We start from the raw sequence: 10,708 nt of genomic DNA, 5'->3' as shown, positions 1-10,708 counted from the left end.
ACTATGACCGACTAAGCAATCCTTAACTCCCACATAAGACTAGTATTTAATTAGGATGGAAAAATTACTTACCCCGTTACACGTAATGTATCGTTACGAACCTTACGTGAGCCTTCATTTTAGGAATTTTCACCAATTGCTTCTGCAATTCACCAAATGACTTATGTTTATTTTATTATCTCTACTGCAAGAAAACCCAAATCATTTGATGAATTGCAAAACAATTAGTGAATTTTCCCGTTATCAAATTTTGTTGGAATATTTTCTTTTAACTATTGAGGACGATTTAAGACCTTAAAATTCTTGGGTTTTGGTGTTTAATAGATGATTATTAACACTATTATAGCTAAAATTGGTAAGACATAATAATACGGGAAGGAAATAAATACACAGTAATAATCGACAGTAATAATCGACTTCTTGTACAAGTAATTTAAAAAAAACGGTTTACAAGTTCCTTAAAAACCTTGTTGGCGGCTCCCTACTTTGCTTTGTCCCTAATCGTAATGTCAATTCTCACTTCCTATGATTGCCAAGCATATTCACACATGCTTTAATGTAGGTGCACTTCGAGCGACGCCTACAATTTGGCGACTCCATTGGGGAGGATTCTTGGTTATTTATCGATTTGAGTGATCGGTATTTAATTGGGATGAGTGGATGAGACTTGAAATATTCTTGAATTGTATTCCTGCGATTTAATTGGCATTGTCACATATGCATTTGATTTTTTTTAGGTTACCTATTTTTCCACAATAGTACGTGTTCTACGTATGTGGCTAGCCCGGGGGATTTATGCTCTATCAACCCGAAAACGCTCATGGAAATAAGGGTTCATCCGAGTTTTTAAATCCACCTAAACCATGAAGTCGAGTTCGATTTCATCACGAACTCGCGGAGCTTCCCGTTGGCATACACCCTCAAGGGAGGCTGCCTTGCTAACGCGTCCAAACTCTTAACCATGGTACCCTTGACACCCAAAAGCTTGACCATAGTTGAACATAGAACTTGACTTTAGGTTGCGAATTTCATTGCATCATGCGTGACTATATGCTTATGTGTGCATTTTTTTTATTGACCTTTTTTTAATTTTTTTTTCTCATATAAAACCCCTTTTTTTTATTATTAGAGTCGAGCCATAGAATTTTATTTTTATTTTTGAGTTAGCCGGATTTTAATTCCCGTATACTGCACAAGATTCAACTTGTTTTGGTCATATCCAGAGTTATAAAAAGAATTACATGTCGTTCAACCTATGGATCTGTAGCCCCAAGTTTTATCTTTCATTTGGAATTGGTTTTGTCCCAATCAGAGTCACAGATCAAAAGTTATATCCGATATACTACAGCCTGTCCAGTTTAGGTGTCTTTTTAGCGTTAATTTTCTTATTTATTTTTATTTTTTTATTTTTTTTAAACTTTTCATGTCAAGCTAGTCTTAGCCAAGTCCTTTAATCCGTGTCAACTCGTATAACATAGGATTATAGATTTTGTTTTTATTTATTTATTTATTTTTTTATACCCATGAATCCTAACTCTTCTAGAATTCTAGTCCTTTTTCTAGTTTCTTGTGATTTTTTGTGCTAACCTTAACATGTGTTCTTTGTCTTTGATTGTGGTTGATCTTATTTATGACTAACGATTGCCAATGGATCGTTTTCACCTATTAAATAGCATAAACATTAAAATTGGACAAAATTAATCAAGTTAGTTTGTCTTTTAGTCTTCCGTGCTATTTGGTCATTGGGTCCTTTGTTTTTCACAGCGTCCTCATGTCTAGCCATGCGATCATACCACGAGTCTTAATAAACTCACCCAATCACACATGTTGAGTCATTGCACACACTTTGTCTTCGATTAATGCACTATATTGTTTATGATCGTATACTAGGACCATGCATGCATCGGTTTCCGTCGTAATAGGAATGAGTGGAGTATTTCCCACAAGTTTTCAAAATTTTTTCACACTCTTCCTTTCTAATCCGAGTATTGAGTTAATGCATTAGATGATTTAGTCCTTACACAATACTTGAGTCTAAAATCAATAGGCAATAGTTGGAAGAATAAGGGGAACGTCATCCCTTTCTTCTTTCCTTCCAATCAAAGCATCAACAACAAGAAACTTTTTTCCTCAGTAGGCGACAAGAAGTAACCCATAAACATCCATGAAGACAAAGCACGATGCAAGCTTCTCACCAAGATTTCATGTTTTCTTCTTCTTTTGTTTCAAACCCTTCCCCCCTAAAAAGTCTAGGACAGGTTCTCCTTATCCATGTGTCTATGTGTCACATTTCTTACCTTCTTCATAAATGAGCATCTCTTTCTTACATTCGATCATGTGATTAGCAAAAAAAAAAAAAATTGGCTAACTATACACAAGGTACACCAATGACTTGAGGCACCTTTGCAACCAATTCATTCCCCATTAACCATTCAGTCACATATCCATTTTTTCATCAACCACTTTGAGCCTCGTCTAACGTTTGGCCTTCATTTTTTCAGCCCACATTCACTCAACCCTGGAATTGGAAGATGTGCAATTTGTGTAACATTCAAAAAACAAGTAAAAAAAAAAGCAGCAAAGCAAAAATAAAACAATGTCTAAGGGCAAGTGTTCCAATGTCTTTGATACGAACACGTCTCGAATTGCGTCTCTCATCGAGTGCTTGGTACCGTTCCTGAGAAACATGAATGCTAAGTGAGTGATGGACCGCATGATCTGAGATTGCCTACATTGATTCAAAAGAACAAAAAAAAAAGAAATTCAAAACAAAAAAAATATATGAAAAATAAAACTTGCAAAGTCTAATACATAATTGCATATCTTGGGGGCTTCTCTTGGGTCTTAAGCCCTTTATGCCGTTCTTTCTTAAACCTTCAGCTTAACCACCTTACAACCCTTGAAAGACCTCTTTGAGGTGTACATACACTTGTGCAAAGTCGGATAGAGCTACGTTCGGCCTGATTCCTAACGGATACGTAGGCAACCTCATATCGAGGTGCGGCCACATTCATATTCATATCCATGCATGATCGAGTCAAAGAATATCCAATGCTTACCCCTACCCATTTAGAGCTAGATTTGGGGGCTTGAACCCACATCATTTAGCCTACCTAGCCTAAAGAGTCATCACCTTTGACTCTTCTCACATCTCTTTCCATCGCCATAACCCTTGTAGCCTCACCTTAGTATCACTTTCACACACTTCTTTCACACATACATATCCATATCATCTTTCCCTTAGGAACCCTTTATCATGAAATCTTGTTTTCCTACCGCACATGCTTCATCATCTTTCAAGACAACATTCATCAGAAGAAACGTTGTATACTTACTTAGCTTCTTGACCTGAGCAATATTCATTGTTTCATGCATCACATAATGTGCTGAGTAACATTTCTATATCAATGATTTGTAATAATACAAAGTATATCGTTCTTAGCTCCTTGACCTAAGCAACGTCCATAATCACTTCATCTATATACGTGCTTAGCTTCCAGACCTAAGTGACGTTCAAGATCGCTTCTTTACACCATATATGATGCTTAGCTCCATGACTTATGTTCATTCATCTATCGTGTCACATGATGTAATTGTCCTTAGCCTCCTGGCCTAAGAACATGCATCATGCATACATTATTTTCAGGACAAGCAATTCAATCCATACGATTTATTTCGTCTTGCTCAAGGAGGAAGTTCAAAGTTTCTTCCCTTTTTCATTATTTTATTTTGGGGAAGTTCAAAAACTTTTTCAAAATTTTTATCGAGGGAAGTTCGAAAATAAAATTTCATTTTTCACGTCTTTATTTTTCGGGAGAAAGTCGCTACCCTCCACTCGTCTCATGACAAAAATGATGGAAAATTTTTGCTTTTGCATTTTCGGTTGCTTGTGTCTGCACACACACACACACACACACACAATCACAAGTCATACTTATGTCATGTCATGTCGTGTCAAGTAAAACTTGGTCAAGTCAGTTGGTGAAGTCAATCATAGTCTATATGAGTCCCTTGGCAAATTTTATTTTGCAGGTCTAATCTACAGCCCACGTCCGGGGACAAGCGGACCATCTACAGCCCACGTCCGGGGACAAGCGGACCATCTACAGTCCACGTCCGGGGACAAGCGGACCATCTCAAGCCCACGTCTGGGGACAAGCAGACCATTTATAGCCCACATCCGGGGACAAGCGCACCATCTACAACCCACATCCGGGGACAAGCGGACCATCTACAACCCACGTTCGGGGACAAGCGGACCATCTACAGCCCACGTTCGGGGACAAGCGGACCATCTACAGCCCACGTTCGGGGACAAGCGGACCATCTACAGCCCACGTCCGGGGACAAGCGGACCATCTACAGCCCACGTCCGGGGACAAGCGGACCATCTACAGCCCACGTCCGGGGACAAGCGGACCATCTACAGCCCACGTTCGGGGTCAAGCGAACCATCTACAGCCCACGTCCGGGGACAAGCGGACCATCTACATCCCACGTCCGGGGACAAGCGGACCATGTACAGCCCACGTTCAGGGACAAGCGAACCATTTACAGCCCACGTTCGGGGACAAGCAAACCAATTACAGCCCACGTTTGGGGGACAAGCAAACCAATTACAGCCCACGTTCGGGGACAAGCGAACCATTTACAGCCCACGTTCAGGGACAAGCGAACCAATTACAGCCCACGTTTGGGGACAAGCGAACAAACTACAGCCCACGTTCGGGGACAAGCGAACAAACTACAGCCCACGTCCGGGGACAAGCGAACAAACTACAGCCCACGTTCGGGGACAAGCGGACCATCAACAACCCACGTTCGGGGACTATCGAACCACCATCATTTCATGACACAAGGTTCTCGATACACAGAGACTTGCAATCTCATCATCTGTCGACTTTCCTCAAGCATGGAAAGTATTATCCGGTGGATTTTTCTTCAAGTATAGAAAACCGCCAAATCGGCTTTCCTCAAGCATGGAAGGCATTATCGGTGGAATTCTTCAAGCATAGAATGACGCCAAAATCATATGTCGACTTTCCTCAAGCATGGAAAGTGTCATCAGGTAGGTTTCTTCAGGCTTAGAAAGCTACCAAACTCGTCAGTCGGCTTTCCTCAGGCATGGAAAGCGTTTCAACGAACGTCATCCGGTGGATTCCTTCAAGCATAGGAAGCCGCCAAACTCATTTGTCACCGATACATCGGTGCCAGATACGTATTCTATCCCTTTACTCTTTTATCTGTGGTATTAACATTTTTTGCAGGTATCGGCGTATATAGAGTGATTTAGGATCGCGGAACGTCTTAAATCATTCTCCATCCCTATTGACTACTTTGACTATCATTTTCGAAACTGACGTTTCTACAAACTCAGTCAAAGTGGGGGCTTCTGTAGACACCTAAAAATGTCCCCCCAAAACCAAACCCGATGATGAACAACCTTTCACCGCCGTTATTGGTCGGGTTGAGTATTTAATCTTGGAGTGCTTAAATCCATATTTCCATTTCATAAAACAACCCAACTTCTATTCCATTTTCCCAAACCATTACTTATTTTCCTCTTTTCTTGCCTTTAAACCCAAAATAATTCATTTCATGTCCTTTAAAATCATTCATTTCGTGTCCTTTTTATAAAAACGTTTATTCCAGTTTATTTTGGTCCATAATATGGTTCCATTGATTGAATAGTTGGATGGAGCTTTAAGATAGCTTTCCAACGATATATTATAAGCCCAAATCCGAGTTATAACGAATAAGTTATGACCAAAATATTAAGCGGAGCCCAAACCGAACCTAAGCCCACCTTACCTACGACCCAATGATCATGTGGAGGGTCCAAATTATTTAATCTCATTCCTAAACCAATTAGGATTAATTGGAAGCTTCTATAAGTTTCTAAAAAATCTTAATTATCCTTTTTGAAAAGATAAGATTAAATAGTTTGAAATTGAATAAAATTCCTTTTTTTTTTAAAAAAAATCCTATTTAATTTATATCCAAATTGAAAGAAGTTCAAAGATAGACAGATATGATTTTCGTGACTCATAGTTTTTATCAAAATTTTATATAGTTGGATAGCCCTTGAAATTATTTTTCCAATGATATATTATAATATCAATGCCGAGCTATAACGGAAAAGATATGAATAAAATGTCAAACTCTATCCAAAACTGACACCGTCTCACTATTTCAGATATATCTTTACTCCTACAAAATATTTTAATCTGATTCTAATTGGGTTAGAAAGTAGACTTCAAGATCTTTCCAACGATATCTTATTCATCTTATTCCAATTTCTGGATCAAAAGATATGATAAAAACAAAAATCACAAAAACTGCTGTCTATCGCAAGAGTTTTATCCGATTCGAATTCTTATCTTTTCTTGATTCGACCCCTCTTTTTTCCTTATAAATAGAGGTAATATCTCCCCTTTTTCCAATCATCAACAAGCTTGTTTATCAAATCCTTCTCTCTTTCTCTCTTTTACACCAAATATCATTCTCTTCTCTCTCTCCCATATTATAAGCCTAAAACCTATATTCCTAATTACACCATTCTTCCCTTAAGCACTCCAAGGAGTCTATACTAAACCCGAGGTTCCTTCCTGAAACCAAGGCGTGAAAGGTATAAATAACTGAGGTTTTAGACCAAATCAAATCTACCTTAATTTAATTTAATTTTCATTTGATTTATATTTTTATTGAAGTTACTAACAGTTTATTCATGATGTAGCAATTTAGGAAACGCGGAAAGTGAGTAATTAATTCACTTAACTATTCTTATTATTTTATATTGCTATTATCATGATTAGGTTAATTTGTATTTGATTTGACTAATGCTATTATTGTTTAATTGCTTCCAATATTAATGTTTATTCTATTTATTTATGATCACCACATTGCATGTTTAAAGGGAATATGTAATTGAAAATCACGCCTAATAAGATAATTTGGACAACCGGTTCAGGTTCCTTTTTAATCTTGTTGTTTAATCAAGTGATCACTAATATTGTAGAATTATGTGTTGCATTAATATTAAACCAATTTAGCATAATAATAGATTGGAGCGAATTGAATATTTTGTTTGTATGCCTTTGAGATCGCAAGAATCACTTTTCACTATAAGAATCGAGTAGAGGCCAATACGGGCGAATGTGACTCCATGACTCACTTCGTACCATCATCCCCGATCCTCCTTTCGTGGTTCCGAACCATATGGAGTTAGTAATCTCATGGATTATGAATGGGGTGTAACCTTCACGGGTCAATCGTTGTTGCCTATCGTTGTCCCTTTATTCGTGGTTGCCTTTTATGATCCGTAAACGGTTTACAAGTTCCTTAAAAACTTGTTGGCGGCTCCATACTTTGCTTTGTCCCTAAGCGTAATGTTAATTCTCACTTCCTATGATTGCCAAGCATATTCTCACATGCTTTAACGTAGGCGCACTTCGAGCGACGCCTACACTTACCATTCCTAAAATGGAATAAAGCATGAATAGTATGATCTTCAGAGGTGAAATAAGCAGATCGATGTTTCCTTTCCAAAAAAACCAAAATACCACCCTAGTACCATTAGCAACAACAAGCTTATGATCCGAAAAACCAAGTTGTAGTATAACGTGCCTAGCACGCATAGCCAGAGCTTTAGTTTCGAGGAAAATGAACACATTTGGATGGTACGTATCCACAATATGCCTTGCATGCAGCACAAACTCATCCTTGAGCACCTATAACATTCCATATTATGATCTTCATGTGAAGGTTCGGAAGTGGACGCTGCGAGGTGACCATTGACACCTCATTCGAGACTGCATTGGGTGGAAGGAAGAAGCTCTTCCAATCCCTCCAATGTTCCATTAGATTCATCGGCCCCAAATCCTCCAATCTTATCGAAGTTAGTAACACATGCTCTTCCTGATAACTCTTTGGAAGGTTGAGATATGTTACCCGAATTTGAGTCCCCACCACTTCCTCGATGAAGAAAAGAGTTATACAACGATTTGGAACTCCTATGTTGAAGTCTCGAGTAACGAATTTCAAGGGAGTTATCAACATTGTTTTTGGAATTGGAAATGAATCGAGAATTTCCCTCTTTGGGAGAGATTTTCCCTCTTCCTTCCTCAATAATGCGTCTATCAAAGTCTTGGCATTGGGAATTCCTCCCTGGTCGGAAGATGCTGTCGCAACACTACCAGAAGAGGCAATGTAGAGGATACCAATGGCTTCTTGGCAGTTGATTGAGGGCCGGAACATAAGGACCCAAGTTTTGGCTAATTTCAATCAGAGGAGTCGAGATTGTACCATAATTCAGCAACCCCAGGAGGGGATGATGGTGTTGATGAGGGATTGTTGACCATCGGCAGAGATTAAGATGGTGGAGATTGAGTTTTCCTTCTCTAGTAAGTCATTAGAGGAAGGGTGATGTTTTTCAAGAGTGATCGGATTACTGATGGAGGTGGAGAGTCCATAATGGTGTGAATGTAACCACAACAGATTGATACACCGAACTAAATTATGAAAATTATATACTCTGTATAGTCTAAAGGATTTTCTAGTTTTAAATCAGAAGTGGTCTATAGGTTTTTCAAGATTTTCTGCAAGTCCATATGTACTTTTCTATATGTATATTGTACTATGCCGAGATCCGGTTTACTTTAATACACATTAAATTTTGGAAAAAATATGTCAAAGGTAAAACGATTTTAAGATGATATTTCAAAAATAAAACGACCTTTTGATTATTCTAAATTAAATTGACTTTTGATGTTAATAGTGACATGTGTCACAATATGATTGGTAGTTTGTTTGTTTTTTTTTTTAGTTTTTTTTAACATTTTTCTTTTATTAAAAAGGGTACTATACTTTAAGTATATATATATATATATATATATATATATATATATATATAGAAATTTTTTTAAATTTAGAAAATCATGACAAAAACACACTTATTACACTAATTTAACGTGTTTTGTCATGAATTCCTAATTTAATATTCCATCCATCCATGAAAAGAATGACCCTTATGGTCTAAATCTAGTCCTAAAATGATCTTCTCATTTGCATTTAAATACTATCTAATTTACAACAATATTTGTGCAAAGTTAGCTTTCTCGTGTAAATTTCGCTTTTCCATGTACTTTTATTACTCTCTCTACTTTTTTTTTTTTGCAAACCCCATGTGAATTTCACTTTCCAATATAATGTATTTTTACTTTCATAATACCCGCGAAATCAGCCTAAAAGGACCATTCTTTTGGGGGCAGAGAAATTACTATTTTTAAGACTGTATTTAATGCTTATACGCAGCCTTAAATACTCATTACCCTTAATTAAAAAAAAAGTGACTTTATTTTTTTTAGCGAAAATCCCGTCCAAAAGCACAGACACCCCCATGGGCCAACCCTATGAATAGTTTCCTTCCCTAACAACCCCTAACCTTGACTATTCTTACGGTTGTCGCCTTCCATTTCCCTTATCCCACGTGACACCGTCCCCCACCCCCACCCCAATTTCCTTCAATCTAAACACTAGAATCCGACAACAATTTCAAACCCTTTTTTTAGCAATGTTACAAAATATTGGGCAACTAGAGAATACGGGAGTACAAGATAGTTTGATTGGAGGCGGGGGTTCAGGGATATGAGTAGAAGAGGAATTTAAGAAAAATGTGGGAGTGACCAATTTGATTATTCTTAAAATGGTTAAGGAGAACTTAAGGGATCGGTTGAGGGGGAGACAACAAGAGGGGTTGGCGGCGATGAAGTTTGTCGGAACGTTGCTAGTAACGCGGATTGAGTGGCAGCAGTCGGCATGTGCGGCGACGCTCAATACGTTGTTTATTGTTCGAGAAGGAGGTCTGGGAGGGGGTTAGGGGTAAAGAGGGTTTTCACACGGCTGAAAAGAATGGGTAGGGGAGGTTAGGGGTGGTGGTGGGGAGGGGGTTTAGGTGGTCGAAATTTTGACAAGGAAGGGGAGGAGATAGAAAAAAGTTATTTTACTCCCTCCGCCTCTTATTGATAGTCCTTTATGGGCAATTTTCATGGGAATAAATAAACATAAATAAGTAACAATAAAAATACATTGAAAAGGTAAATTTACATTGAATATGTAAAAAAGTAGAGTGAAAAAGTAATAAAAGTACATAGAAAAACAAAATTTTTATGGAAAAATTAAATTTGAAAAAATATTGTTGCAAATTTGAGGTAGTTTTGGTAAAAATATTAATATTAATGGTACTTAAAAAAAAATAAAAATATCATTTTGGGACTTAAAATTGGTCATAAGAAATGGAGGGAGTAAATTTTTGTAATTGAAAATCAATATTTTAGAAAAGTAAATTGTTTAATTTTTGATCAAATGTATGTTAAAGTTCGTTTTATATTCGAATAGTTCAAAGGTCGTTTTATTGTTAGAAGACCTCCCATAGATCGTCTTATTTTTGGCAATTTTTCCTAAAGGACCTTTTTTTATTCCCCCACTTGATCTCTATTGTAGAAAGTCTTATTTGTGCCCTATCTTTGAAGTAGAAAAAATTTCTTAAAAAAAAAAGCCCCTTTTTTCCGAGGGATTCCTAAAAGAGGAAAATCATCATAAACCTAAAACAAACAAAAATAGAGAAAAAACATACAAAAAAAAATTTGGGGCTTTACACGGATAAAAACCAATGAAAGACCCTCTAGTACTCAACAATGGAGACTACGGC

This window comes from Chenopodium quinoa, unplaced genomic scaffold, assembly GCF_001683475.1.
Source record: "Chenopodium quinoa cultivar QQ74 unplaced genomic scaffold, ASM168347v1, whole genome shotgun sequence".
Lineage (NCBI taxonomy): Eukaryota > Viridiplantae > Streptophyta > Magnoliopsida > Caryophyllales > Amaranthaceae > Chenopodium > Chenopodium quinoa.
This window is presented reverse-complemented; position numbering follows the sequence as displayed.